The 26,352-nt window shown below is 39.2% G+C and overlaps 1 protein-coding gene and 1 non-coding gene across 2 annotated transcripts in view; one reads left to right on the top strand and one right to left on the bottom strand.

The window, feature by feature from the left end:
• The window catches only part of MYO16 (myosin XVI), a 524,958-nt gene that overhangs the window by 124,080 nt on the left and 374,526 nt on the right, over window positions 1–26,352 (top strand). The gene's annotated exons all lie outside the window — the stretch shown is intronic.
• On the bottom strand, window positions 488–594 carry LOC111825586. Its single transcript, XR_002828777.1, has one exon. It is a non-coding gene; the product is annotated as a U6 spliceosomal RNA (small nuclear RNA).

The raw sequence follows: 26,352 nt of genomic DNA, 5'->3' as shown, positions 1-26,352 counted from the left end.
CAGGAGGCAGCTGATCGATGTTTCTCTCTCATCGATGTTTCTAACTCTCTATCTCTCTCCCTTCCTCTCTGTGAAAAATCAATAAAATATATTTTAAAAAAAAGTAACACAAAATATTCTGAAGATTATTAGAAAAGAATGCCTCAGAAAGACAATTTATATAGTTTTATTACTCCCAGGATATAGTTTTATAAACTAATGGAAGCAAAATTGTGTTCAAAATTAAGGTCAACATTAGCATCAATGATGAAATAGTTGAATGACTTTTTTTTTTAATTCAGCAAAAGAGTTTGAATTTCTAATCATTAAAATTTTAAGTACATTATTGCAATGTAAATTAAAATGTTTGTCCGAAGAGAAGTCTTTGGCTGCCATAAAAAGCACTATAGACTGGGTGGCTTAAGCAACAGACATTTATTTCTCACAGTTCTGGAGGTTGGATAGCCCAAGATCAACATGCCACCGGATTTGGTTCTTTTTCTTTTTTTAAAATTTGAAATGCTTCATGAACTTGGGTGTCATCCTTGTGCAGGGGCCATGCTAATCTTCTCTGTATCCTTCCAATTTTACTATATGTGCCGCTGAAGTGAGCACAAGGTTTGGTTCTTAACAGCACTTTTTTGACTTTGAAGATGACTGCCTTCTCACTGTATCCCACATGGTGAAGAGAGCAAGCTCTGGTCTCTCTTTCTCTTCTTGTAAAGGTACTAATGTGATCATGGAGGTTCATCCTCACGATTTCATCTGACCCCAATTACCTCCCAAGGCCCCAACTTCTAATATCATCACATTGGGTTAGAACTTCAATATATCAATTTGTGAAGGACAAATTCATAACAGATGGGATATTTATGCTGTACTTGAAACTGACCCACATATGAAATAATAGCCACTTCTATTTCTTCTTTTGAGTCTTTTATCAACCTTGGAAACTCTCACATTAATGCTGATATATCTTCTGTATCAGAGGGAAAGTATTAATTTCTTGTAAATTTAAGAAATTAAATTTCATTGAAAATGTAAGCAATCTCTTTGGAGGCATTATAACCTGTCTTGCATATGTTTACTTCTCTAGAACTGTATTTAGGAAAAAGTTTACATTTAGTCATGGTAGTTATATTTTCATTTATCTTGAAGCTACTCAAATAGTTATAGGTACACATTTATATAATTGAGACAGTAAAATAATATTGCCACAGAAAAAATCCTTTTCATTTAAGTAATTATTTAAAAATTTTTTTTCAGATTGTGTATTTTTGTAAATTAAAAACAACAACTTACTTCCAATTACTTTTATTGGCTTACTGAGTATAAATAGTCAAATACACTATTTCAGAGGATGACATGATAAGGTTTATAGCATGTCATTTAGAAGCAATTCAGGATTTTTAACTTTATAAAAGTTGCATATTTGTGTAAATTTAGTATCTTTGATGCTTTATTTTTTTTTCTGGGATATGACATTTTTGTGTACAATGTGTCATTGTAATATACTGAATGAATGTAAAATGTGTTCAATTTTTTTCTATCTTATGGGGAAATTTGTTCCATATTTTATTTTAGAGCTTTTAATTCAACTCTCTGTGAGTCATATCATGTAAAAGAAAAAGAGAGGGAGAAAGGCACGTGCGAGAGAGAGAGAGAGAGAGAGAGAGAGGAGAGGAGAAGAAATGGAGACACTGACTGACTGGGAGAGTTAAAGAGACAGAAAGGAACTATATGTGGAGAAAATTTAAATGGGAATGCAGTTTCCTCTGTTAGAAGTGCTATTCCCAAATACCAGTCATTTTCACTAATTAGTCCATATATGTTTATTAAAAGTATTACAAATGACAACGGAGTGACTTCATTATTCTTTTATTATCTAGCACTTTGCAGGCATACTCAGCCCTGTCTGTACTTCCAGCAGTCACCAACCGGTGGTCTGCGGACCACTGGTGGTCCGTGAGGTCCGAAAGGTTGGCGACCGCTGCTAGTAGTCATTTAATTCCTCTGATAATCATATATTACTGCATGTGATAGGATATTCTCCCCATCATAAGAGTGAGAGTATTGAACTTTAGAACTCATTACAGGTAATCTCTTTAGTCCACCTGCGTTTGGAAACCATGATTTTGTCCACAACACCGTACTGTCCCTCAAGTTAATGACTTTAAAAAAAATCCTTTTTATTGAGTCATGATTGACATGTAAACAGCTGTACACATTCAATGTGCAAAAATTGATGAGTTTGGAGTTAAGCATGCACTTGGGAAGCCATCACTACAATCAAGGGCATAACTACCCATCACCTCGGAAAGGTTCCTTCTGCCCTCTTAATTTTTTAAAATTAAATTATTTTTTTATTTGTGGAAACAGCATTTAACATGTCACTTTTCAAGCTGATTTCTGATGGGAAATGAACTAAAACGCTGACTCCACAAGTTGATTTGCTTCCATGGCCATTTGTCTTTATTTCTTCCTCTTACCTAGTTGAGTTCGTTGCCCATTCTCAAGGGAGTTGCCAAAGGTAGGGGCTGATATTCTTTATGCTCTCATCTTTTCCCTACTCTTTCACTGATTAGCACCCCTACCTTCTCCCCCCCTCTCTTTTTTGCAATTTAAAGGAATTTACTTGTTAACCAATTGTACTCCATAAGCGTCTATAGACTCAAGCAGCTGACCTTTTTAAATTAAATTCAAAATATTGTGGCAGTTAACTGGTTAAATTCTATGCCATATATTTTCTGAGGGACTGTTTCAACCACACAAAGAACTTGTAAGTGAGGCTGTAGACCTGTGATTATAGACTTGTCAAACTTCATGTATATCTCCATTGTAACCTAATATTCTAAGTAGTCTCTTAGGAAAAAGGAAAATATCAAATTACAGCAATGTTAGATTGTCTCCTTCTCCTACCTCTCAGAACTCCGGTCCCAGTTTCGTGGGAGGACTAGGGTCCCAGGCCCATGGTCTAAGGCTCTGACCCTAACTCTCTTCTCTGTCTACCTATCCTCTCAGGAAAGCCTCACCTTTTTTCCTTGCATTCCCCTCCTCCTACTCCCATGATTCCCAAGTTGTATTCAGACTTTTCTCCTGAGTTCTAGACCCCACCTTTGTGATGGCCTTACATTTCTAACTTATCATGTTCAAAATTGAATATCTACCATCATCTCCTTCCACATCAAAATTCCCTTCTATTCTCTTTCAGTTAATATCACAATCACTTCCCCAGAATTATAGCCCAGAAATCTTGATGTCATGTTGATTTAAGTGCACATTTGTAAAGTGTTGATGATTGTACCTCCTGGAATAATTTACAGGAAGTGTCAGCTGATTGTATATTACCCAGAGTCCTCTAAGAATATGCCTAGAATGCAGTATGCTAAATATGGGATGATCTATTGTTAGGCTAAATTAAATTCTCGTAAGTAAATCTTTAGGACCAAGTTTTCTCTCCCCTACCCACTCCCACCCTTGAACATGTAGCCAAAGGTAAAAAAACAAATTTCACATATTCCTTAAGTATTTTATACATGAAGCATGAGACACTCCCTGTGAAACCCAGAGCTTGGGAATACTTAGCCCAGCCCATTCATTGCATTCATTGCATTCACTAGGCTGGCACAGAAGTTAAAATGCTGAAGTCGTTGGTTACCACAGAAATTTATTTGCTTATCTATCTCTTTATTTATATTTTATTATCTAGACTATAAATGAAAATGGAGTCAATTATATTTTTCCAGGGCTACTATTTACTTAACGCTGCCTTTATGAGGATGGCCCAGCTGCTCTGGCACTGTTTTCCTAGTGTATCTGGTATAGATTTCTACTGCAGGCAGCCTCATTCTCTCTCCCTCACTTCCCCATAACCAGCTGCACAAAGTGGCATTTAGGGAATGTGACAATCAATAAGGGGATTTAAGCTGATGCCCCATAGAGACTGAAACCCAGGCTCTGCCACTCTTGGGACAGTGGTCAAAACAACCAGCTACCCAACCCTGGTTCCCTACATGCACGTATTGTGGACATTATAGAGCAGTGATGGCGAACCTTTTGAGCTTGGCGTGTCAGCATTTTGAAAAACCCTAACTTAACTCTGGTGCCATGTCACATATAGAAATTTTTTGATATTTGCAACCATAGTAAAACAAAGATTTATATTTTTGATATTTATTTTAAATATTTAAATGCCATTTAACAAAGAAAAATCAACCAAAAAAATGAGTTCGTGTGTCACCTCTGACACGCGTGTCATCGGTTCGCCATCACTGTCATAGAGTGTGGTGTGTGTTAAGTTTTCTACAAGGAAAAATATTTCTAGACCACAAAACTAGGAGCATAATATACTTGACATTGGATATATGTAAACTGTCTCCAAAAGAGTTGGATTTAACAAGTATCCGTGTCTTGTGTATTAGATACCTGGGGTTGTGAAGGAAATATAAAGCAGTATCCTGTGTTTAAGGAAGAAATAGGGGGAAAGAACATTCCCAGTGAAAAGACAGTAGTACATAGTACACTGTTGTCTGCCTCGCCCATGTTCTAGAGCAGCACCAAGCCTGAGCAGAGTGAGGGGAATGGCAGTTAATCAGAATCACCCCTATCATGTTAACCTCTCAGTTACACAGCAACAGAAATCCTTGAAGGTAAGCTGTAAATTAATCTGGTCCTTTGACTTGGCAGAAGAGGGAGAGGCTGTGGGAAGATGTAGTTCAGAGGAGATGTTTAATGGGGTAGACACAGGAACAAAAGGACCACTTCTAGATTTTTAGAGAGAAGCATGAGCTTTTCAGCTACAGACAATGTCCACATCAGAGATCTATCTGGAAGGCTAGGTGTGTATAGCTCATGTACATGCTGAATCCAGCAACCCTGTGTGGTTCTGAATGTCACAGAGCTAGGTTCACTGGACCATGATGCTGTCAATTAATAGGTAACAGCTGCTAGGTAATTAAATGTTCCCATTTCTAAACCAGTCATAGAATCATAAAGAGTTGGAAATTAAGTGCATTTAAATTCTGAGGGATTCTGTATGAATTTAATGAGTGGCTTAATAGTTCACCAATACCAAATTCATATTCCTGAGAAGTATTAATTATTTTAACTGCCTGCTATTTAATCACAACTTTACCAGGGTCTGTGAGAGTAATTGAAAAGAGACGGAGAGAGGGAGAGAGAGAGAGAGAGAGAGAGAGAGAGAGAGAGAGAGAGAGAGAGAGAGAGAGAGAGAATGTGCTTCAAGAGCCTTTCTAATCTCAATGGAATGACACACCATCTTTTAAAAAACAAACAGCCTGGCTGGGGTGGTTCAGTGATTAAGCATCTACCTAAGCACCAGGAGGTCATGGTTCCATTCCCAGTCAGGGCACATGTCTGGGTTACAGGCTCGATCACCAGTAGGGGGCGTGTAGGAGGCAGTCGATCAATGATGTTTCTCTCACATAGATGTTTCCAACTCTCTTTCCTTCTCTCTCTCTATAAATCAATTAAAAATTATAAAACAAAGTAGAAATTGATCCATTTAAAAGGAATTGTAGCATGTCATTTATTCATTGGGTTGGAGTGGGGATGATATGAATCAGAAACTGCTCTGTGGGAATGTGTTAGAGTTTGGTAGGTAAAGAGAAAGGGACTTTTTAGATGTGAAAAGCAGCTAGAGTCCTGGAACTGAGGCCTAGAAAAGCAGGTTTCTGATAGGAGAGCATCAGGATAGAAGCATCACTGGGAGTCAACATTCAGGGTTCTAACTCAGCTGGGGTATGGGTTCCATCCCTACGCTAATACTGATGAGCTGTGTGCCTGAACAGGGTGCTTTCTCTGATGTATCTTCTTTTTTTAAAATATAATTTTTATTGATTTCTGAGAGGAAGGGAGAGAGAGAAATAGAAACATCAGTGATGAGAGAGAATCATTGATTGGCCACCTCCCGCATGCCCCTTACTGGGGATTGAGCCTGCAACCCAGGCATGTGCTCTGACCCGGAATCAACCCTGATCTCCTGGTTCATAGGTTGACGCTCAACCATTGAGCCACGCCCACCAGGCTTTGCTGCGCCTTCTTATCCTGCAAATAAGGTTGAGGTATAGGCAAACCTCTCTCATAAGCAGCTATGAGGATTAGTTAGATAATACATCCAAGGAACTTCAAATGACATCTGTCATCTATTGCTACATGCATAATAAATGTTAGCTACTCTTATGATTTGAAATGGAATTAAGGGATAGTATTGAAGCAGTAAAGAGTGGCTAACTAATAACTGTGACTGGCATGTGGTTCAAAGATGATCACAGTAGGGTTTCATATGTGACACAAGCATAGGTATTGGACTGTTGGGGCAATCATATAAATTATAATGAAACTTAGGAGGAGAAGACTGAAGATAGGCATGTAAGCCCAGGGCATTACTATAACCATGAGATAAGGAAAAACAGAAATTGGATGGTTCCTTTGGAAATGGATTGCAAAGGAAAAATTCGCATTATTAATATAAAAAATTCACAGCATTTTAAAAATTTGTTCTCTTTTGCTAGGACAATGTGTGAATACACATATACATACACACATATTTAACGTGGCCCCCACTTATTCATATTCATGGTTTTACTTTCCATGGTACAATTATGGAGGTCAACCACAGTATGAAAATATTAAATGGAAAATTCCAGAAATAAACAATTCATAAGTTTTACCATCCCGAGTAGTGTGATCAAATCTTACACAGTCCCTTTTCCTCTTACCTGGGATATGAGTAATCCCTTTATCCAACATTTCCGCACAGCACATTAGGCACTTAGTAGGCATCTCAGTTTTCAGATCAGCCATTCACAATATTGCAGTGCTTGTGTTCAGGTAACCCTTATTTTACTTAATAATGGCCCCAAACTAAGAGTAGGCATGCTGGCAAGTCAAATATGAGAGAAACTGTAAAGTGCTTCCTGAAAGTGAAAAGGTGTAGTTTCAACCTAATAAGGAAAGAAAACATGTTATTCTGAAGTTGCTAAGCTCTATGGTAAGAACAAATCTGCTACCTGTGAAATTGTGAAGAAGGAAAAACAAATTCATACTACTTTTGCTGTCACACCTCAAACTGCAAGTTGCGGCCACAGTGCATAACAAGTGCCTAGTTAAGATGAAAAAGGCATTACATTTGTGAGTGGAAGACAAGAACAGAAAACATGTTCCAGTTGACATTGTGTTGCACCAGAGAGCATTGAGCCTGTGTGAAGACTTCATTCTGCAAGAGATCCCCTGAAATGAGTCACCCCACTCACAGAACTTTTATTACAGTACATTGTTATAACTGTCCTATGTTATTATCAGTTGGTCTCTTACTGTGCCTAATTTATAAATTAGACTTTATCATAGGTATTTATGTATAGGAAAAAACAGAGTATATATAGGGTTTAGTATTGTTTGTGGTTTGAGGCATCCACTGAGGATCTTGGAATGTATCTCCTACACATAAGGGGGGACTGCTGTATACACATACACATATATGTGCCCCCTCACACACACACACACACACACACACACACACACACATATATATGCCACATATATATGTATATATAAATATTAGAGGCCCGGTGCACAAATTCGTGCATGAGTGGGGTCTCTCGGGGTGGCCTGTGGGGATCAGGCTGAAACCAGCAGTTCAACACTGCCTGCCACTCCTGCCTGCCTCTCCCGCTCATCCCAGCCCCGCTGTGCTTGCTGCAGGCTCGCACCCACTCAGTCCCGATTGGGAGAGGCTCATGTGAGCCCTGCTCTGGTGCCTGTCTTGAGGGGGGTGGGGGAGGCCGGAATGCGATTGGCCCTCTAGGTGGGCGGTGGGACGCCCTTGCCAGACCTGGATCCAGATCTGTCCCACTGACGTTTGTGCAGGTTGTCGGGATCCACCTGGCAGCCAGTTTTATACCATTTCTTTCTTGTAGAGCATCTAGGGAGGGGAAGCAGCGGCAGTGCCTGAGGCCGACTTCCGGGAGGCCTGCAGTGTTGTTAGGATTGTGCCAGAGGCGCCAGTCCGACGGGACGGTGCCTGGCCCATTCTCTGGAGATTGGACCTGCAGGACTACTGAAGGAGTGAGTGGTTTCTGCCAGGTTGGTGGGCTGCCAGAACGGGTTGGTCAGCTGAGCAGTGCTCCCACAGAGCACACTGACCACCAGGGGGCAGCTCCTATGTTGAGCATCTGTCCCCTGGTGGTCAGTGCACGTCATAGTGACAGGTTGACCAGTAGTTCGATTGCTTAGGCTTTTATATACATAGATGTGCCAGTCATTTCCCTAAACATTTTATATGCATTTTAAAATTTAATCTCCAAAATAATTCTATGAGGTACTTACTGAATTAAATAGTGTTTCCCCCCAACATTACTATCCACCGGAACCTACGCATATGACCTTATTTGGAAACTAGAGGCCCGTTGCACCAAGATTCGCGCAATAGGCCTTGCTTCCCATGGCTGCCGGCACCGGTTTTCTTCTGGCACCCGGGACCCAGGCCTTTGGTCCAGCTGCAGCGGACCAGCTCCGGCCACAGCAGCGAGGCTTGGGTGCGCAGACAGCATGGTTGGGTGGGTTAATGGGACATCTTTCTGTCTGTGGCTGGATTATTTTTGGAGTGAACTGTTAAGGGAAGATTTCCAGCACCATAATGCTTAAACATGAGGATGAGCCTGCAGGGAAGAGAGAAGGCTGAGTAGATTTTGGTCAAGTCAAGTCAGTGAGTACGTATTGGGCAATTGTGAACACTCATTAACAGTGTCCTCTTAAATCTAAACTACCCTGGAGGTTAGTATAAGTGCTTGGAATTAATAATTGACTGAAGGGTAAATTATTTTTCCTGATGCTCTTGTAAATGAAAAGTCAGGACATTTTTTAAATCGTTGAAACCAGTATTTATTTACTTCAGCCTCCTCATCTTCAGCATGCCATTCTACTTCTCTTAGTTTTTACAAATAAATTATAATAGAACCTAGTGAGTGGTGACATGAGCATATCAACACTCAACACATTTCATTCATTCATTCACTGGAAATTAAGGGCTCACTCTTTTAAGCATGCCAAGCAGTGGGCTAGGTATTGGGGATATCATGAGAAATAGAGCCTGATATCTGCAACCTGGTAGAAGGAGAGGAAGCCCAGAGAAGAAAGGCCATCAGTATTTAATGTCTGTAGCAGAAGGTAGATGGGTGGTCAGGGCAGTGCAGTTGGAGTAGAGTGGGAGGTGAAAGGGACAAAGGAAATGGATCTCTTGTCTCTTCTATGTCAGGAAACTGAAGCTACAGTTTGTCAAAGGCCCGACTTCCTGCAAGAGTGTAATATTTCAGAACTGCAAGTAATTGGATCTGATTGGGGTTGAGGAGGTCAACATCATTCTGCAGAGACCTTGAGTGCTATGTAGAGAGCTTTGCAGTTTGAGTGTAAGAGAGAGAGGATGTGTTTTTACCAAAATGTGTTAGTTGTCCATGAGCATTGTAGGTTTTGTGAATCTCCAGATTCCCAGTGTGGATGCTGCTACCTCTTTCCTCCCCACAGATAATGATCTAGGCCTTTTTCAGGTTGTCCAAAGGAATGGCAACATAGGGGCAAGAGCATAAAATATTAACTAATATTTTAGGTGTCATTCCTTACATTTTTATAACTTTGATTACATTAATATAAGAAAATGTGTAGAGGAGAAACATTGGATTAAAAAGCACATTTTTTTCTCTCTTTTTAAAAAATTTTAACCCATTAGTTTTCATATTTTAGGGAAGAGGAAGGCAGATGGGGTTTCTGGTATGTTCAATGAAATGTCTCATGGTTGTACAGTTTCACTTCTCTATGTCAATTTCTTGCTCCCTATGATGTTATTTCTTAGACGTGTTTTCTTTTGACTGAGGTGAATGTCTATAAGAATTAATGGCACAACATGAAATCTGTAATTTCTACTCTGCACACAATTTCAGTTTGATTAAATTGAAACTGAAAAAAAACAAACATTTGAGTTCACTGAATTAATGCTGCAGCTAAGTGCTCTGATCCATCAAATTTTAGACAGTATTGCTGCTGGTGTAAACCAAGAGTTTTCTGATTCATTGTGCTCAGGACAGTCTAAGAAAAAAAGAGAAAAAAAATGACTTGTAATTTTTATGGGAAATAGGCACAATCTGTCAGAGTCCCAGATTGCTGCTTAGTGCACCAGGGCAGTCGCACAACAATCTGTAGATCATATATGCCTTTGACAGTATGACTGTAATACACGCCAAAGTAAAACGTTTTACAGGGAAACGTGGATTTGTCATTTGTAAGATCAGAGAAGTCATTTACTGCATGCACGAATAGAACGGAGTTCAGAGTTTTTTTCTGAGGTTTTTCAATACACAGAAAATGTCTAGGAAAGAGAATTTTACAAATTCTGCTTTATAAAGTAGCATATTGGCAATGAGGTTCCAATTTACCCAGTAAATGGACTCCCTCTAACCTTCTCAAGATCATCATTCTTCCAGTTGCCCCCTTCATTATCCACAGCACAGGGTCATTTCCATGGATGAGAAATGCTGCAATATCTTTAAAAGTAAAAGGAAAAATAAACTCCTTTTCATTTCATAAAACAACTCCTCAGAACAAGTTGTTTATACTCACTGTGTCCTAATTCTCACCTCCATTGTCTCTGAAAACACTCCTATTAGGTTTTCTCCCATTGATACAAACAAACCTGCTACCTTCTCTTACCCTCATCAAGGATCTCCTTGTTGCCAAGTTCTCAGATATTTCTTCATCCCCATCACAGGCAACTAAAAGCACACATGACACCCTTGATCATGTCTCCCTCCTCAGTTTGACTTTCGTCACTTGACTTCTGGACCTGTTCTCTCTCCTTGGTTTATATCTAACTCACTGGTCCCTCCTTTTCAGTCTTCTTTGCAGGATGCTCCTCAACTTTTCAAACTTTGAACACCATAATATCCCAAGAATTTAGAGCTCTTCTCTATCTATCTTCCCTCTCTAGAAATTACCTCCCATGACATGTGTATACTACAAACCCTAATTTTTATTCCTAGCCAAGAACTTTTCCCTGCATGTAAGAGTTCTCTACAGCATGTCCTGTGACATCATATACAGACCTGCTCACCGTCATACACTTGATTGTCCCAGACAAGACAATCTTCTCCTCTATCTTTCCAACTCAGTGAATGACTCCATTCTACCAGTTATTCATGTCAAACATTTTGGAGTCTTTCTTGACTCCTTTATGTCTCTCTCACACTCTCGTTTGATCCTTGAATATATTCTATTGGCTCTACCTCCTAGTCTTCATAATCTGACCATCTCTCACCAGTGCTGTGGCACTCTTGTCTAAGCCATCACCATCTCTTGCCTGTTTAGTGGAAGTAGTCTCTGCAACATCACCCCGCTCCTAACCTTACCCTCTACATCAGGGGTCCTCAAACTTTTTAAACAGGGGGCCAGTTCACTGTCCCTTACCATTGGAGGGCCGGACTATAGTTTAAAAAAAAACTATGAACAAATTCCTATGCACACTGCACATATCTTATTTTGAAGTAAAAAAACAAAACGGGAGCAAATACAATATTTGTATTTGCATGTGGCCCGCGGGCCGTAGTTTGAGGACCCCTGCTCTACATCATTTTGGCTCACTGGGAATGGATCTGAAGCCCTAGTCACAGACACTGAGACCCTACGACATCTGCTCCCTCTCCTGCCCTACTCCAGCCAATTATCTGATCTTACTGACTCCCATGCTCCTTCTCAGATGCTCTTCCTGAGCCCCTCCAGCTTTCTTACCTTTTCTCAAAAACGCTTCCCCTTCTCTTGTCTCACAGTCTTTTGACATTTTATCTGTATTCTGCAGGGATCATTCATTTACCTCTTTCTGTTCCAGTGTCACGTAACTAGAGGGGCTTTCTCTGATCCTCCTGCATGAGGGTCATAAGAGATTTCTAAAGCTATGCAGCTGCTTTTGTTTCTCTCTCTTTGAGTTTTGAATAGAATAGTAGGAAGGTAGTTAGGCATTTGTCTTTAGAGACTTATTCTTCCTACAACTTAGTTGTCATTCATGGCCCTCCATAATTTTAATATTCCCAAATTATTTTGTCTCTATTTTTTGCATCATAGACAAGGATATCAGGAGAGCAGTATTGCCGTCACTTGGTTGTTGATTGGAAATTCAGATTCCTGGGCCACACCCCATACCTGCTGAATCAGAAACTCTGGGAGTGAGCCTGGGAATCTGGGCTCTAACAATCTCTCCAGGTGATTCTGATGCATGCTGGGGATTTAGTTCGATTCTAATGGTTCTCTGGTTCTTACCCCGGCATGTTTGTTACATTCTTTAGTTCATTTAGTGCATTTGAGACATTGCCCTGTCTCAAATGTCACAATCATCCCTGTGAACATGATGAATTTGGTCTGATAGAAATGTTGCCATGCTTTGACTATAAAAGCTGGCTTCCTGTCCTCTGTGTTTCCTCACTCCGTTTCTTATCCTTATCTTCATCTCAAAATGTCTATAGACTATTCATCTTTCAAGGCCTGAATTAAATAGTTTGTCCTTCAGGAATCTTCCCTGATTTCCTAAACTGAAAGAAGAATACTTCTCCTCTGTACTCTCATAGGCATTTTACTCATGGATCTATCCTTTATTCATATCTGCCTTTGAATATAATTCCTAATACAAATGTCTTATCTTTCCTACATTGTACAACTCGGGATAGGATTATGTCTTCAGTTACTTTCTGTCCTAAGCAGAGTTGCTGGTTTGTGGTAAACTCATAGTAGAAACTTCCTTTTCTTTTCTTTCTCCTTGCACTGTAGTAGCCCCTGAATATAAGAAACACAGATCATTCTGATATATTTAGCAATGTGTGCACATATGAAAAAAGGAAATACCCGTACATCATAATCCATGACCAAACTCTCACAGGAAGCATCTACAAGCAAGAAATGTGTCTGATAAATGAGCTGCGTCATACAGAATTGGTGCATGATTTAGAAGCCATAATTCCAGCTCACTCCAGCTGAGTGGTTCTAGAAGCCATTTTCAAATACCCTGGGACAACATAGATTTTATAATTGCCTTGATTTCCTTCTCATTTTAAACTAATTCTATAAGAAAACAAGATTACCTTCTTGATTTAATAAAATGAAGATCACAAACACAGTTTTATGTTTAATTTGAATTTTAGGAAGACAGGGTTTAAAGTTAAACCTGAGAATTTAGGGGCTTTGGGTTTATGCTCTGAATTTCCTTTTCAAGTTGGAAAAATGACAGGGAGTAACATGCTTTATGCTTTTGGAAACTCTAGAGAAGTTAAGATGGATTGCCTTCTTCCAAAACACAGGAAGGGTGTGAGCTGGATGACAACCGGGTACAATTTGTGGAGGATTTTCCTTTTCTTTTTTTTACCTTGTGGGATAGTCTTAAGCAGGAAAGGTGTTATATTCTTCTGCTTGGGCTGCCATAACACAATGCTTTAACAGAAATTAATTTTCTTATAGTCTGGAAACCAGAAGCCCCACATCAAGGTTCCAGCAAAATAAATTTCTGGTGAGGCCTCTTTCTGGCTTGCAGACAGCCACCATCTCTCATGTCCTCTACACCAGAGCTCTCTGAAGTCTCTTCTTATAAGGATACCAGCCCTATTGGATTGGGGTCCCACTCTTACGACCTTCTTTAACCTTTATCACCTCCTAAAAAGGTCCTATCTCCAAATATAGTCACATTGAGCATTAGGTCTTTTACAGGTGAATTTTGGGATTATACAATCCAGTCCATAACAGGTGTATTTTGGTCAATTTCTCATCTCAAGGAGCCTATGTTAGTTTGGGTTCACAGCAAAGCAGATATCAAAATAAGATTAATTGTGCCAGAATTTGTGGGGGAAACATCTGCAAGGGAAAAAGGTGAAAGACCCAGAGAAGCCTGGGGGAGCCTTCAGAACACAAGGCTGGTGTGACAGAATTGTCTTAGTTTGCTAAGGCTGCCATAACAAACTACCACAGGCTTGGTGGCTCAACAGAGATTTATTTTCTCACAATTCTGAAGGCTAGAAATTCAAGATCAAGATGTCAGCAGGTTTGCTTTCTTCTGAGGCCTTTCTCTTTGGCTTGCAGATGGTCACCTTTCTGTGTTTTCACACAGTCACCCTCCCTTCCATGTGAATCTGTGTTCTAATCCCTTCCTCTTAGAAGGACATCAGTCTGATTAGATTCGGCCCAGCCTAATGGCCTCATTTTACCTTAATTATTTGTTTAAAGATCCTACCTGGGGAAATAGCAACTAGAAGATACTCTTTGTTTCATTAAGTTGGGAGAGTAAACACAAACCTCTGTGGGAGGAAAAAAAATTAAAAATTTTTCCAAAGAATAGACAAGTTAGATTATACTAGAATATTACACATGTATACAACATGTAGACTTTGTTGTATATAACAACACCAATTTTTAAATTAAACTTCCTGATCTGATGGCTCTGGTAATCAGGTGAATTATAATCAGTGAGATTCAGATAATGGTATTAGCACAAAATACTGGTTCTCTCTCATACACACACATACACTCCCATAAACCTATATAATAAAAGGCTAATATGCAAATTGACTGGACAGCGGAATGACTGGTCACTATGATGTGCACTGACCATCAGGGGGCAGACGCTCAATGCAGGAGCTGCCCCCTGGTGGTCAGTGCATCAGAAGCTGGGCTCATGGCTGGTGAGGAGGAGCCTCTTCCACCTCCGTGGCAGTGCTAAGACTGTCCAACTGACGGCTTAAGCCCACTCCCCACAGGGCACGGCCAAAGCTGTCAGTCGGACATCCCTTAAGGGTTCCTGGACTGCAAGAGGATGCAGGGGGGCTGAGGGACGCCACCCCTGAGTGCACAAATTTTGTGCACCGGGCCTCTAGTCATTCTATAAAATTCTATATGCATTTTAGCTTTTGTATGTGAGAGGCTTTATCTTAAAGCCATCTTCCATTTTTGACTTGTAATTTCTGGTTGGACTTGCTGATGGAACATCCATTTCTTCATCTTCTCTCTGGTATAATCTGGCAGTTCTATCACTGGGCTCAACTGCTGTACTATTTATATTTCCTCTATTGCTACATCTTGTTGCTTCCCTGTTGTCATCTCAGTCTCTTAATCCTGTAGGGATGTCACTTGTGTGTGTCCTTTTAACTCTTTAATCCCTTAATCTTCTATAGTTGCCTATCTTCACTGTCAGCTGTACTCTAGACTATAGCTTCCAATGTATTAAATATTTCAAAGTTGCTAAGTCTTTTTGTCCAATACAAATAAAAATGTTATCTTCTTCTTAGTTTGAAGCTTAAATGTTTTTTATTACACATATATAATCTCTAGAGACATTTTATTACAAACCCCTTTTTTATAACCTTGGGTATGTGATAATCTAAGAATCTTTGATGACTTGAAAACACAAGGTCCTACTTTAGTACAAAAATGAAACTTTTCATAACCTTAGGAGCTAAATATTAAATATATCAGACAAAAATTTGAAGCAATGATGAGCACTATATGTGTCAGGCAGAAATACTGAAATATTTTTAAGCAATGATTATAAAATGATGTCTGTTAGAAGTGAATATATGATAGAGAATCTAAGAAAAATGAGATAGGATTACTTAACAAATGAGACTGAATAATGGGCTAATTTTGGGGGAAAATAAATCAATTTGTAGTAATGATTTTTTATTGCGTTGATGTAGGGAAAGGGCAACAGGTTGTATCAGATTTTCTTACAGGTATTTTTTAAAGTACACATCCCCTCCACCTGTGGACTTCTGTGAGTTCCTCTGGGTGGTGTGGTCCCAATATGCTGCTGCATAGCCATGGAAGTGATGAGAGTGCTCGGGGCAGGAGGGGCATTGAAATCACAGGGAGTTTTATTTCATGCCATTAATCAGGTGGCAGCAGGATCAATAAATTTAATGTAAAATGCATTTAAATATAGTTAAGTGTTTAACCGATTTCATAAGATCAAAGTTTTCCTAAAATAGGATAAATGATATTTAATGACTAAATTCCTATCTTAAAGATGGCAGTGAATCTCTCAGATTTACCTAATAGTTTGCCTCCAGTACTATTTTGGGTAACACAACATCACTGTGACCAAATGTCAAGTCATTCCACTTCTGTGTTTAGCATATTAATATTTGTAATATGCCATGCTCCTGAAAAGGTAGAAACATTTTCTTGGAAATTTTTCTGTTTTTAAAAAACAAAACACCATTTAACAGGTAAATCATAGCCCCAAAGGACACATTCCTGAAAAGGTTGTCACAGTTCAGGTATATTAGTTCTTCACATAGCTAAGGATTAATGCTGCAATCACTACTACACTATAATGCAACCAAGCATTTTATATGTCTTGACTCACCATTCTCATTTGTTTGTAAAATTATAATTCTTTTTGTAATTGTAAATTCTGAATAGTTTAACATGGCAAGATAGTAAGTAATGTATTATTTATACAGGATTTTAAATTTGCTTTTATAATATCTAAATTAGAGTCAATATTTAATGTTTACAACATCTAGATGTGCAAAATATTGACATAGTTCTGTTTTCTACATATCTATATATATAAAAGGCTAATATGCTAAGTGTCCCTCTGACCGTCAGACCGGTCGCTATGACACACACAGACCACCAGGGGCCAGACACTCAATGCAGGAGCTGCCATGATGCACACTGGCCATTTACAAAGAAACAGCACTGTGGACCTGGTGCTGACAAAGCAACACTCGGCTTCCCATAGTGGGACACAGGCCCCGCTACCACCCTAGAGTGACAGCCCACCAAATTGCTGCCAATGCTGCCGAGACCCCATGGCACAAAATGTGGCCCATAGCCCAGCCCAACCCGGAAATGGTCGCTGTGGGCGCTGGGTAATGACGTCACATAGCAACACCCGGCTTTCTCTCCCTGGCAACTAGCCTCCCTGCAGTTTCTTCAGCCCAGGAACACTACTTGCTTTATAGCTATGTGCAAACATTTTACACTTTAACTAAATGTTTGTGAAGCATTTTCTTTTGCCTCATCTCATTTGATCCTCACAGAAGTCCTGGAATAGGTAGATAGGAGACTTGGTAGAATCCTATTTTCTTTTCATTAGTCGGAAAATGGAGATCTAGAATGTTTAGAAACTTGATCCAACTGAAAAGAAGAAATAGTGGAACTTGAAAATGACTTCAGGTTTTCTCACTGCGCAGAATATAGTCAAACACTGCTGCAGTTAAATATTTTATCCTTTGTTCTCCCTGTGTGATCTACAATAATATTCTGCTTTGTGTTGATATTTTTTGCTGTGCTGCTGACAATTACCTGAAAGAGAAGTTGGGGTGCTTCACTGGGCTGGAAAAAGTTTAGCTAAATTAGAAAGCAGGTCTAATTAAGCAAGTTTATTCTATATCTATAAAAGGCTAAGTTGACTCGCACATGCGCGATACATATAAAGCTCTCGCTGGTGCCAATCGTACGTATGTGTTTCGATCTGTCATTGTCGATTGTGAATTGGGTTGACACTTCCATTATAGAGAAAGGGCAAATGGCAATATTAAAATATTTCTTCTAATTAATTTCCTTTCAATGTGCACAAATCTGTGCACTGGGACACTGGTTTTCAGATAACTGTTGAGCAGTAATCTAAGAAAGTGTGAGACACAGAGTAGTGTTTTGACTCTACTTCATTTATTCATTGCAGAAAAGTCCTACTTCTTATTGTCTGCCAATCTTTTGCCTATTAGATTACATTATTTTAAGTAACGAGGAAAACCAGAAAACCAGTGTGGTCTGATCTTAGTAGTATCGAAAAACAGAGAGGGAGAAGGGGAGGAGGGGAGGAGAGACACAGAGTGCAGATCATTTGGTCATTGTGGTTATTGTTTCTTTTAAAATAAGGATTTATTTCATTGAGTCCAAAGATATGGAGGATGTACTTACTCAGTAATTTTTGCCACTTGCTTAATCGTTAGTTTCTAGTCAATCCTATCTTTTGTATGTTTGTTTGCTTGCTTGAACCAAGGTGACTTGCAGTCCACACTATTATCTGGTTTCCTATTTAATAAACAGAAATAGACTAGAAAAGGAGCTGAGACTATTACCACTGTCACGTTTCTGAACTTTTAGGGAAGCACGCTCCACATGGGACAGGGCCTTGCTTGAGAGGTAGACTAGGTGACAACACAAGAAGTACCACTTTTAGGACACATGCAGGTTTATTTTTAGTGTTTCTAAATTCATTGAAAGGCACCCCTTCCAATTACAGTATATTGACATATCCCTGAAGCCTGATTCATTTTACCTTTGCCTCTGACTTTTTTTGACCTTCTCTTCAAATTTAATCATGAATTTTTAAACAAAGAACATGAGGAATCATATATAAAAGCTCAGTATAGATTGAAGCTAAACCAGACTTGGGCACTAGGAAAAGATTTCTTTATATTCTATAAAGAATGACATCCATCATGTATGCCTTATCTTTCCTTGATTTTTCATGAAACAGAAATTTCCTCATCACCTCTGTGACTGAGGTATTTGATGTTCATTAGCAAAACTTAGTTGGTGTGCATAATACTGGATTTAAAAAAAATGCTTAAGAAATAAGTTGAAATTTTCTTACTTAAATTATTCAACATGCAAGAATGTTAAATAATGTTGATTTTGCATTTGTAGGGTGTTTTTTTTTTCATGTGAAGACCTAACTAATAGAATTTTTTTTTTATTGCTTAAAGTATTACAAAGGGTATTACATATGTGTCCTTTTTTTTCCCCGCCCTTGACAATCCCCTGGCCTCCCCTACCCCCCCGTGTCTTATGTCCATTGGTTATGCTTATATGCATGCATACAAGTCCTTCGGTTGATTCTTACCCACCTCCCTCCTGCCCCCCAACCCTCCCCGGCCTTCCCACTGCAGTTTGACAATCTGTTTGAGGCAGCTCTGCCTCTGTATCTATTATTGTTCATAAGTTTACAATGGTCTTTAATAGAATTTTTGGCAGCTTCTATGGTCATGAGCAGTCTGGGATGGGGAGAGCTCACCTGATTTTGTTGAATGCCAAGGCCTCTGGCAAGTATTAATATTGGAATGGATAATTTTCTGAAAGGCAACATTTATTATCTGTCTGCCTTAATGTGTCACAATGTACATATTTTTCTACATGGGCCTCTCCGGGGACAACAGTTATAAATGCTTAATGGGGCATTGGTCCGAGTATAAAAGAGAAAAATGTACTGATTTAATAAGACTCAAAAGGAAAGGGAGTTGTTGAAATAGAAACTTGGAAATATTGGGTCAAGTACAACTAAGCATGTCTGTGTGTTTTTAAAATATGCTTTTATTGATTTTACTGTATTTTTAATTTCTCTTTATTGTTGAAAGTATTACAGATGTCTCCTCTTTCCTCCCCACCCCCCATTGACCCCTTCTAGCCCCACCTGCCCCCCACCCCAGGCTTCACCACACTATTGTCTGTCCATGAGTTATGTAAATATGCATAGAAGTTCTTTGGTTGATCTCTTTCCACCCACTCATCTACCCCTCCTACCTTCCCTCTGAGATTCAACAGTCTGTTCCATGCATGTTTCTATGTCTCTGGGTCTATTTTGTTCATCAGTTCATTTTGTTCTTTGGATTCCACATATGAGTGAGATTATATGATACTTGTCTTTCTCTGACTGGGCTTATTTTGCTTAACATAACAGTCTCCAGATCCCTCCATGCTGTCTCAAAAGATAATAGATCCTTCTTTTTTATTTTATGTGTTTTTTTGAGGCTGAGTTGAAAACTATAAGAAGTGATATCCATGGTGCTGACAGGACAGCTCTATTGAGTCATTCTATGTGACCTAAAACTAAACCTATGAATTCAAAACTATTCTTACTGGTCATCCTTGGAGCTAAATATACATAATTTTAGCACATCGGATAAAAATAAAAATGAATATCCTACAGATAAGAAGACTTAACTATCCCCCAGATTTGTTCCTTTCTACATCAGAGTTATTGAAAAACACAAATAGGATTTGTACATTCAAAAATATTTGACTTTAGGTTTCTAAAAATGTGGTTTTATAAAACATGATTATAGTAAAGTATGAATGGTTTAAGAAAGTTATAATGTCTAAGAACACCACAATAGGGGGTTATGGCTTTTTATTGTATTAAAATACCTCTGAAATAAAAAAGACCATTTAAACTATTTTTAAGAGTACTAGTCAGTGGCATTCCCATATCCACAGGGTTGTGTGTCCACACCACTATCTAGTTCCAAGACATTATCATCACCCCAAATGGAATCACATACCCATTAAGTAGTCACTCTTCATTTCCTCTCCTCTCCAGCCTCAGACAACCATGGATCTACTTTCCTCTCTATAAATTTTTCTTTTCTTGATATTTCATATAAGTGAAACCATACAATATATAATTTAGTGCATCTGACATTTTTCACGTAGCATAATGTTAATTAATGTTTGTTCATATGTATCATGTAGCATGCATTCCTTTGTTATGGCCAGATAATATCCCATTATACAGATATATCGCTCATTGTTTATCCATCAGTCAGTTGATAGACATTTGGGGTATTTTGTCTATTGTGAATAGTGCTGCTATGAACATTCATGAACAGGTATTTGTTGGAATACTTGTTATAAATAGTTTTGGGTTTATACCTAGGGGTGGGATTGCTAGCTAATCTGGTAATCTTTATTTAACATATTGAAGAATTTTTATTTATTTATTTATTTATTTATTTTAATATATTTTATTGATTTTTTACAGAGAGGAAGGGAGAGAGATAGAGAGTTAGAAACATCGATGAGAGAGAAACATCAATCAGCTGCCTCCTGCACATCTCCCACTGGGGATATGCCTGCAACCAAGGTACATGCCCTTGACCGGAATCGAACCTGGGACCTTTCAGTCCACAGGCCGACGCTCTATCCACTGAGCCAAACCAGTCAAGGCTTGAAGAATGTTTAGACTATTTTTCAATCACTGACCATTTTACATTTCCACCTACAATTTGAGGGTTTCAGTTTTTCCATTCTCACCAATGCTTGTTGTTTTTCTTTATTTTTATTCTTGAAGCCATCCAGTTGTTTCCAGAAACCACATTTGTTGAAGGGACTATTCCTTCTTCCATTGAAAGATAGAACTGTTGTTGAAAGAGATCTATAAGTTTATGAATTCCGAATTCTCAATTCCATTTTCTTGATCCATATGTCTACATTATGTCAGTGCCAGGCTGTTTTGATTACTATTTCTTTGCAGTTAGTTTTGAAATCAGAAAGTATGAATTATCCCATCTTATTTTTCTTCCTTTTTCAAGATTGTTTTGGCTATTCAGGGACCCCTGTAATTTTAAGCAGCATTTCATATTTTTTAAGACCCTTAGAATTTTGATAGGGATATGTCATAGCATTGGGATATCTCATGTCCCCTTTTCTCCCTTGGATAGTTATTTTTGTTCTCAATGATATTAGTTGTGGTAGTTTGATTTACCAAAGAATAGTTATTACTTAGTAACCAGCATTTTTAAATGTTAATACTCATTATTTTAACAGTGATGGCAAACATTTAATACCATCTTCTAGTATGAAGTAAAACAATAAAAATTACAAAAAATATGCAATTCTGATTTATCAAAAAATGAACAAGTAGATGAAAGAATAAAGAGTTCAGAATGAAACCTACACATGTACTAGTATATTTATCTGATTTCCTACAAAGATGTTAGTGCAGTGCAGTGGCGTATAAAAAAGAGTGTTTTAAAGTTATGTAACATAAATTGACAGTGGATCATATATAGAGAGAAAATAAAAAATGAATCATGTATTTATACTGTGTCCATTCTGGATTTACTGTTCCTACATCAAGGTCTGAAGAAATACAATGCAGTTAAATTTATGTTGTCATAAAACTGTCACTTGAGGTCTGTTTGGGGATATTTAGAGTTAATGATTTAGAATTGGTTTAGGTACAGAGGCTATTCCTGATTCCCAACAGGCATATATACCTTAGTAATATGTGTTAGAAATTCTGTAGAATAGGTGAGTTTGATAATAGCCTTTTTTGGAATATCTTTTCAGCTGCAGGTCAGTGAGTTCCTTGAAAGGGGAAGAGAGAGAATGGGTTGGTTACAAGCAACATTTGAAGATAAAAATGGCAAATAATTTTCAAAAATATATTCAGGATATTCAGCCACTGATTTGAGAATTGCAAAGCCCTCTATCGTATAACTATTTCTTCTTTGTCTTTTGACTTCTATACCCACAATCCACTACATTATAAACTCTATGAAGACAGGATTTAAAAAGTATATATATATATTCTCTCCAACTTCTAAGATAGTGTTTAGCACATACAAGACACTCACTGGATTGTTGTTTCATTAGTCATACCTGCTTACTGGGTTGGGATTTTGAGTCAGCTTGGCAAGGGGGTCTTGGCATTTGGGCTTAACAACCTCCAGGCTTAAGTCAGGTCCAGTTTTTACCAAGTTGGGTAGCAAAGCAGAAATCTTAAACCCATTGCAAAGTAATATGAAATTAGTTTTAACTGCCCAAAGCCTGGTAGGTCAGTGCAGCTGAGGTGGGCTTCTGCCCACTTGATTCTCCAGTGCACGTAGCTGATTAGTCTGTAGTTTCTTTGCTAAGTCTGGACCCTAATGCAGCTCTGACCCCATACCCAATCCTCACAGGTCTCCTTTTCAGGAGAGTAGCTTGTAGCAACCTTGAGTGTCCCGCTGATGCATGTGGACCTGACCAAATCAGAAGGAACCACTCAAGGTATGACTGAGCAACTCACTTGAATATAGATTTCAGGCAGATGCTCACTGTGAGCTTAAAAACCTATTAGACCCAACCAGATCATTGCTAGGGTGGGATCGAAACAAGCCAAACAGCCCTTTGGATACTGATTTGCACTGCTGCCCACCCTTCCCAGTATTATAATTACTGAGATGCCTTGACCTTAAACACATATAGATAGACTAGAGGCCTGGTGCACAAAATTTGTGCATGGGAGTGGGGTCCCCTCAGCCAAACCTGTACCCTCTCCAATCTGGGACCCCTTGAGGGATGTCCGACTGCCTGTTTAGGCCTGATCCTGGGGATTGGGCCTAAACCGGCAGTCGGACATCCCTCACACAATCCTGGACAGCTGGCTCCTAATTGCTCACCTGCCTGCCTGCCTGCCTGGTCCCCCCGAACTGCCCCCCCCCAGCCAGCCTGGTCACCCCTTACTGCCCCCCCTGCTGGCCTGGTTGCCCCCAACTGCCCCCCTCTGCCGGCCTGGTTGCCCCCAACTGCCCCCACTGCCAGCCTGGTTGCCTCTCACAGGCCCCCTGCCAGCCTGGTCTCCCCACACAGCCTGCTGTTCAGTCGTTTGGTCATCCCTCACTAACCTCCCTGCTGGCCTAGTCGCCCCACGCAGCCTGCTGTTCAGTCATTTGGTCGTCCTTCACTAACCCTCCTGCCGGCCTGGTTGCCCCATGCAGCCTGCTTGTTCAGTCGCTTGGTCGTCCCTCACTAACCCCCTTGTCGGCCTGGTCGTAGGCAGACATCTTGTGAAGGTGTGAGGGTTAATTTGCATATCACCTCTTTATTATATAGGATGGGCACATCTGGGACTGACTGAATTTAAGAATTTTATGACAGAACCTGAGCATTTGTATTTCTTAAAAGTTCTACTAGCTGTTCTACATCATAGGGAGGGTTGAGAATCATTGCCCAGGTCAGGATGTGTTCTGACCTGAGGCCTTCCCATCTACAAAGACCTTGACTCTTTCCTCTCAGATCACTCCACTAAGCCAAGATTCAGGTCCAGTAAGTTTAACTAAATATATATTTATTGATATATTTTTTGAGAATAAATTGGGTGTCCTGAGGGATACAATGGTACATGCAGCAGGATGGGCCAGAAACTCAGTGGTAAAGTAAGGATGAACCTAGGGGGTATTGTGCTCCATGGTAAATAAATGGGAACCAGTCTACCATGAGTTGTTAACTGCTACTGCTGGTTCTACTGCTCTAAGAGAGACATTCATGGGTAATTTTATGAAATTATTAAATCCTAGCAGTTTTTCCTTAAAGTGTCTTCAGTGGCATTTGAACCAGAACCTCCTGGAGTGCTTTGTTAACATGCATAGTTTTAGATCCAATCCCCATACTAACAAATCTGAGTAACTGAAGGTGGGAATAGGGTGTAATTCTTATAAAGGCAAGAAACCCTGCCTGGCTGCCATGGCTCAGTGGTTGAGCATTGACCTATGAACCAGGAGGTCATGTCCGTGGTCAGGGCAGATGCCCGGGTTGCAGGCTCAACCACCAGTGTGCGGCATGCAGGAGGCAGCCAATCAATGATTCTCTCTCATCACTGATGTTTCTATTTCTCTCTCCTCTCCCTTTCTGAAATCAATAAAATATACTAAAAAAGAAAAGAATAGCCCCCAAATGTGGAAAAGTTGGAGAAATATTCCAGCTTTAACATTCATTTGTTGCCCTTCATAGGGCCACTGTACATAAGGAGACATACAGAATATCTGTGGAATTACAATTCCATGATGGAGGTTGTGGGTGAAGGCGTGGAGAATAATGAAAACTAGATCAAGAAGGAAAGAACTAGTAAAATCTATTTTAAAAAATCCTCAAGTCATTCTTAGACATCCTAAAATTCAAGTTCTAACTAGGACAGGAAATTTGTATGTTGAGGAGAAAATGGAAATTTTGTGGTGTTGATAACATAATTTCTATATCACTGCTTTCAGCTTCTCTTCTCCACATAGATGTTTTTGTTATCACTTAAGGAAAAAAAATGACACTGGCTTAATTTTTTAGTTGTTATTCATTGTAACTTTTTATTTAGAAATAAAATGAAACCTACAGAAAAATTGGGAAAACAATAAAAAGAACTCCCATATACCCTTCAACCTGGTATACCAATTGCTAACATCTTATTATATATTATTGTCTTTTCCTCTTTCTAGAAATTTCCTTTTGAAGGGCTTATAACTGTGACAGAATTTAGCACCCATGGTTATGTTTTGTTTAACTCTTCCTTTCCTCTCTTGATTTTAAATGTAAAATCTTTGTGTATACAGACCCACCGTCATCATGAGAATTATGTGAGAGCACTCCTAGTTGCTATGCAATAGAACGTCCATACCAGCTCACAGGATTGCCAAAGCACTTACTTTCATGAAGTTGCTATCAAGTTACTGTCATCAATGTGCTATATACCATCAGCACAGATAACTCATGGTAATATCTAGAGACTGAAAATAAATGCTGGTTATCAGGTGGACTATATGAGGTTTGGTTATTGTGGTGATGGTGGGGACATTCAGTGGGGACAGCTGCCTGTTCTATTAAAGCTCCTTAGCAAAATTTTATGATGTACTTTAGTCCATTTTTTTACCCCAATATCTGAAAATTGGAGACTGAATGTTTCTTTTTAAATTTCAAATCATCTTGAAGTTTTGTGGCAGCTTGATGATGAAGCCACAAATATATAATAAATGCTGAATCAGTTCCAAACAGTTACACTATAAAAGGAATCCTAAGCTTCATGATTCTGTTTGGTTCCCAGATGGCTGGTTTTCCTTAGGCTGTTTTCTTGCAGATTTTATTGTAACAGAAAGAAAACTCAGAGTAGTGGTGCCATTTCACTAAACTGGTGATTTGAATCATATGATTACAAGGTTGCTACAAACCCATACCTTTTTGGAGAAAATATTTTAACCTAATCCCACAAATTTAATAAATTATGAGGGCATCACCATGGATCTTGATTTCTGTTTTGTTTCAGAGTTGAAGGGTCACCTTCAACAGTCATGTGATGTGAGAAGGAAACTAATTTTCTTGGTGAAGAATACAATCTTTGGAGTTATACAGCCCACACTCAAGTTCTAGATCCACCATGCTATCCTGTGGCTTGGACAGCACATAGTCATCAGAGCATTACTTTCCTTATTAGTAAAGCAGTGACAATTATGGTATCTACAATGTGAGTTTAAAAAATTGAAGTAATTATTATATTTAAAGTGCTTAGAGCAGTGTCTGACCCAAAGTATGTGTAAAAATGCTCAGTGTGTGTTAGTTTTATAAAGATGTGCCACTTTTTCAAAATTCTGTTATAAGTGGATTATTACACAGGTTGCATTTTCTTCATTATATCTTTACTAAAGGCCAGATGCACGAAATTCATGCAAGAATAGGTCTTCCTCCCCCCACACCCCCCCCCCCCCCGGGTGCCAGCACCGTCTTCCCTCTGGGACCTGGCACCTGGGCTTCCCTCAGGCGGCATTCCAGGAACCCAGGCTTCCCCTCCAGCTGCCGGCAGGC

This window comes from Myotis lucifugus, unplaced genomic scaffold, assembly GCF_000147115.1.
Source record: "Myotis lucifugus unplaced genomic scaffold, Myoluc2.0 scaffold_33, whole genome shotgun sequence".
NCBI classification, from domain to species: domain Eukaryota; kingdom Metazoa; phylum Chordata; class Mammalia; order Chiroptera; family Vespertilionidae; genus Myotis; species Myotis lucifugus.
The sequence above is the reverse complement of the archived record's forward strand: the minus strand, read 5'-3'. Positions and strand labels throughout refer to the sequence as shown.